Genomic DNA, 6215 nt, shown 5'->3' with positions numbered 1-6215 from the left:
TCCCCCTTCATTCACTATGGTATTTTTTTTTTTGGATGATGCCTTATACCTGATCCCTTTGACACCTCCTGATCACAGAGGCTGGTGTGCTTCTTCCATGTGGGCTTTGTTGCTTCTGAGCTAGATGGCTGCTTGTTCACCTTCAAGCCTTTAAGACCCCAGACACTATCTCTTTTGATAGCCGGGCACCATCAGCTTTCTTGGCCACATTTGCTTATGCACCAGTTTGTCCTCGGCGATCATATCATGGAGGTGTGCAGCCAGTGATATGATTTTTTGTTCTTTGATGCCTGATAATTGATCCCTTCGGAACCACGTGATCACACAGGCTGGTGTGTTCTTCCATGTGGGCTTTGTTGCTTCTGAGCTACATGGCCACTTGTTTATCTTCAAGCCTTTAAGACCCCAGTCACTATCTCTTTTGATAGCCGGGCACCATCAGCTTTCTTCACCACATTTACTTATTCACCCGCTTTGGCTTCAGCAGTTATGTCGGGAGGGTGAGCATCGTAGAGTGCAAATTTTTTTTTTAATTTTTTTTGAGTGCCAATTTAATAGAAGAAAGTATTCATGCATCGAGGGAGTGCTTGAGCAGAGGCCCAAGGTCCTTCCGCCACCTTAATACTAAACCTATAAATATAGGCACATAGATGTATTTCCCCATCCTCATATATATATTTGCATGTACTTGTCTTTGTCTAGACCTCTATAAATGGCCTTTGCCTCCTAGCTCTTTCCTCCATCTCCCTTGACTTTCCTCCTGCCCCACTACCATGCTCCGTCCCCACCTGGGTTACAGCTATACCTCTTCTTTACGTAACCTTACCCTTGATCATTCCCCACCAGGCCTGCCACACACCCCTCTCTACAATTTTGGGTCCCATGTTGTTCCCTTGTCCCCTTGTTTGTTAACACCACTTCCTTACCCCCCCACCTCTCCCTAACCCAAGTCCCACCAGAACTGTCGGTCCCGTTGTTTTTCCTCCAGATGGTTCATCCAGCCTGTCTTATTTAGACAGACCTGTGGAGATCCCCTCTTAGTCCTTTTCATTTCAATTAATGACAACTTTATCTTTCAGTTACTCAGACTAGGAAATTTGGGATCCTTCCTGATTCCGCTCCCTCTCTGCCGCGCCCCCTCTCTTCCTCCTCTCTCACACTCTGTATCTTTATGGCCCTGAATCTGAATCTATCCAGAATCAAGTCACCTCCCTCTACTGCTGCACAATCATCCTGCTTATGGTACCATTACCTTGCCCTGGGAATTACATAGGCCATTTTAGTTATTTTGTTGTCATTGTTGAGACTCTTCATGGGAAAACATATGCCAATTTAACCAATGCCACGTGTATTCTCTGGATTATTATCATTATTTTAAATCATTGTACTGGGGGCCCATATAGCTCTTATCACAATCCATACATACATCTATTGTGCCAACCACATTTGTACATTTGTTGCCATCATCATTCTCAAAACATTTGCTTTCTGCTTGAGCCCTTGGAATCAGCTCATTTTTCTCTTCCCTCCCCTCTTGCCCCTCCCTCATGAACCCTTGATAATTTATAAATTATTATTATTCTGTAATATCTTACACTGTCCAACGTCTCCCTTCACCCACTTTTCTGTTGTCCATCCCCCAGGGAGGAGGTCACATGTAGATCCTTGTAATAGGTTACCCCTTTCCAGCCCACCCTCCCTCCACCCTCCCAGTATCATCACTCTCAGCACTGGTCCTGAAGGGATCATCTATTCTGGATTCCCTGTGCTTCCAGTTCCTATCTGTACCAGAGTACATCCGTTGGTCTAGTCAGATTTTTAAGGTAGAATTGGGATCATGATAGTGGGGTGGAGGGGGTAAGGAAGCATTTAGGACCTAGAGGAAAGTTGTATGTTTCCTCGTTGCTACACTGCATCCTGACTGGCTCGTCTCCTCCCCGCGACCCTTCTGTAAGGGGATGTCCAGTTGCCTACAGATGGGTCTTGGGTTCTCTCTGGATTATTTTAAAGGCCTCTCAGGTGGCCTTCTGCATCTGCCCATGTTTCTCTCTCACTCTCTTACACACACACACACACACAGTCACAACCTGGTTGTGACTTTTAAAACCTTTTAAAACAATAATGCTTAATAGAAATAGATGATGAGGCACACCTGTTATTCTGTTTTTTAGGAACCACATTTTAAAAAAACATGTAAAACTAATTTTAATGCTACATTTCATTCCATGCAATATATTGACAAAGCTATTTAACTTTTTAAACATAAACACCTTGAGAGAATAAGGTATTGGATCTAGGAGATCAGAACCAACATATCACCCCAGCATGTCATCAGTGTAAGAATTCTCTGTGAAATATCATTGTGCTTTTGGTCCATACTAAGTCTTCATACCCCCCAAGCCCACTGCCATTGAGTCAGCTCCAATTTACAATGAGCCTACACAGGATTCCTAAGACTATACATCTTTACTGGGGCTCCATCAGAATGCTGGGAGGTTGGAACTGACACCTTGTTGTTAGCAGCTCACACCTAACCCACAGCACCACCATTATAGAATTTTGCAAGACTGATGACTTTTTCATTTTAAATACCTTTTTTTTTTTAACAACATAGCCCTTGCCAGATGCAATGCATCGGCATCAGTGATTCTGCATTAGGCTGCTTGCTGCAAGGTCAACACTGTGAAACCACCAGGCACTCTGAGGGAGAAAGATGAAGCCTGCTAGCTCCGTAAACAGTTACCGTCTCCAAAAGTCATGGGACCAGCACTGCCTGTCCCGGAGGGTCACTGTAAGTTGGAATCAACTTGATGACAGTGAGCTACACTTACTTTGGCTGCAGACATATCCATGAAGGTGGGGGAGCATCCAGAAGGCAAAGCTATGGACTTCTTAGACATAACCAACACCTTGAGAGAATAAGGCGTTGGATAAACGAGATCAGAACCATACTCGAGGGAAGAGGAGTCACAATGTCAACTGGTATGACAGAGTTCACAAAAACCATCTTCTACTTCCTAATTTGGTGAAATCTCATCTGCAGCCACCTAAGGTGCAACGACTGGTCCCTCCCTGTCCAGAAGAAAGTAGAGGGATACAAAAAGAAAGAAAATAGAGTGATGAAAATCAAAAGACACAGGGAAACCATTAGTCCAGTGGACAAGTAGGCTATGAAAACATCAGAACACCACAATCCAGAGATAAGATGACCTAGAGCAGCCGTTCTCATCCTGGGGGTCGCCACCCCTTTGGGTGTTGAAAGACCCTTTCACAGGGGTCGCCTGATTCATCACAGTAGCAAAATGTGCTGAAGTAGCAACAAAGATAATTTTATGGTTTGGGGGGTCACCACAACATAAGGAACTGTATTAAAGGGTTGCGGCATTAGGAAGGTTGAGAACCACTGAACTAGATGGTGCTCAGCTACCACTACCTGGTCTGAAAAGGATCACTTCTAATGAGGTTCTGGTTTAAAAGGGATCCGGCTTATTGGTTTATCGATTACTGTTGGTCACATGCGGTGGCTTGTGTGTACTCGATGCTGAAGACTATGTCACTAGTATTTCAAATGCCAGTAGGACCATGCAAAATGAACAGGTTTCCACAGAGCTTTCAAACTACAGAACAGACTAAGAAAAAGCCACTGAAAACCCTATGGTTAGCAACAAAATATTGTTAGATACTGAAAGCCTAATAAATAGAAGCAGAACACGGTCATATGATGCCAGAAGGCAAGTCCATCAAACTGTGACTGAAGAAGAGCTACCTTCTCAAAGTAGAGTCAACCATAATGACGAGGAAGGAGGAAAGCTTTCAGGACCTTGACTTCCTGATGGGGCATGCTTCACGCTGCAAACATCGATTAAGTATTGGAACTTGTCTTCAACCGCTGAAGACAAAGCAGGTGAATAAGCAAATGTGATGAAGAAAGCTGATGGTGCCCGGCTATCAAAAGATATCGCATCTGGGGTCTTAAAGACTTGAAAATAAACAAGCCGCCATCTAGCTCAGAAGCAACAAAGCCCACATGGAAGAACACACCAGCCTGTGTGATCACATGGTTCTGAAGGGATCAGTTATCAGGCATCAAAGAAAAAAAATCATATCATTGGGTGCACACCCCTAGGATACGATCGCTGAGGACAAACTGGTGCATAAGCAAATGTGGCGAAGAAAGCTGATGGTGCCCGGCTATCAAAAGAGATAGCGTCTGGGGTCTTAAAGGCTTGGAGATAAACAAGCAGCCATCTAGTTCAGAAGCAACAAAGCCCACATGGAAGAAGCACACCAGCCTGTGTGATCACGAGGTGTCAAAGGGATCGGGTATAAGGCATCATCAGAACAAAAAAATCTTACCATAGTGAATGAAGGGGGAAGTGCAGAGCCCATGTGTCGGTCACTGGAGATCCCTTTGCAGAGGGGTCTAGGGGAGGAGATGATTCAGTCAGGGTGCGATGTAGCACCGATGAAGAATACAGCTTTCCTCCAGTTCCCAAATGCTTCCTCCCCACCAACTATCATGATCCGAATCCTACGTTGCCAGTCTGGATAGAGCAGTGGATGTACACTAGTGCAGACAGGAGCTGGAGGCACAGGGAATCCAAGGTGGATGATACCTTCAGGACCAGGGGTGTGAGTGGCAATATACTGGGAGGGTAGAGGGAGAGTGGTTTGGAAAGAGGAAACCAATTACAAGAATCTACATGTGACCTCTTCCCTGGGGGACGGACAATAGAAAAGGGGGTGAAGGGAGACATCAGACATGACAAAATAAGAATTTATAAATTATCAAGGGCTCATGAGGGGAGTGGGGAGCGAGGGGGAAAAAAGAGGACCTGATGCAAAGGGCTTAAGTGGAGAGCAAATGCTTTGAAAATGATGAGGGCATTGTGCTTTATACAATTAATGTATGTATGGAGTGTGATAAGAGTTGTATGAACCCCCAATAAAACGTTTAAAAAAAAGAATTGGAACTTGGAGTGTAAGAAGAGTGAATCTAAGTAAAGTGGAAAACATTTCATTTTAGTGACTTAAATGGACTGGTATTGACTATTTTGAATCAGAAAATCATATGGTTTACTATGCTGAGAATGATACAATCAAGATGAATTGCCTTGCATTCTCATCAAAAATGGGTATTTCACTACCTACCTTGAAGCATAGTGCTATCTGTGATAAGATAATGTCTATTGCAAACAAGGAAATCTAATCAACAAAACTATTAAGATATATGCACTAATCATTGAAGCCAGTGAGGCAGAAATTGAATTCTACCAACATCTTTAGTCAAAAATGGATTAAACATGCATGGCTAATTATAAGCAATTGGAATGCAAAAGGTGGAAACAGAGCAGAAGGAGCAGTTATAGTTGTATAGTCTTGGTGTTAGAAATGAAGCTGGGTGAGCCAGTCAGGGTGCAGTCTAGCGCCGATGAAACATACAACTTTCCACTAGTTCTTTAATGCTTCCTCGCTCCCACTATCATGATCCCAATTCTACCTTACAAATCCGGCTAGACCAGACGATGTACACTGGTACAGATCACAGCTGGAAACACAGATAAACCCCTCAGGACCAATAATGAGAGTAGAGATACCAGGAGGGGAAAGGGAAGGGGGGGTTAGAACAGGGGAACCGATCACAATGATCTACATATAACCTCCTCCCAGGGGGATGGATAACGGAAAAGTGGGTGAAGGGAGACATTGGTCAGTGCAAAACATGAAGAAAATAATAATAATTTATAAATTATCAAGGGTTTTTGAGAGAGGGAAGGGGAAAAATGAGGAGCTAATACCAAGGGTTCAAGTAGAAAGAAAATGTTTTGAGAATGATGATGGCAACAACTGTACAAATGTGCTTGACACAATGGATGGATGGATGGATTGTGAAACAAGTTGTAAGAGCCCCTAATAAAATGATCTTTAAAAAAGAAAAAGAAATGAAGCTTGAGATTGCATGATAGAATTTTGCAACCCCAACGAATTGTTCAAAGCAAATACAGTTTTTCAATAACATCAAAGGTGACTATACACATGAACTTCTCCAGGTAGAATGCACAGAAATTAAATTGACTACACCTGTGAGAAGAGACAGTGAAGAAGCTCAATGTCCAAGGCCAAGGGCTGAATGTGAAACAGATTATTAATTTCGTATATGAAAGTTCAAGATGAAGCTGAAGAAAATTAAAACAAGTCCACAAAAGCCAAGGTAT

Source organism: Tenrec ecaudatus, chromosome 2 (genome assembly GCF_050624435.1).
Source record: "Tenrec ecaudatus isolate mTenEca1 chromosome 2, mTenEca1.hap1, whole genome shotgun sequence".
In the NCBI taxonomy this organism is placed as follows: domain Eukaryota; kingdom Metazoa; phylum Chordata; class Mammalia; order Afrosoricida; family Tenrecidae; genus Tenrec; species Tenrec ecaudatus.
The sequence above is the reverse complement of the archived record's forward strand: the minus strand, read 5'-3'. Positions refer to the sequence as shown.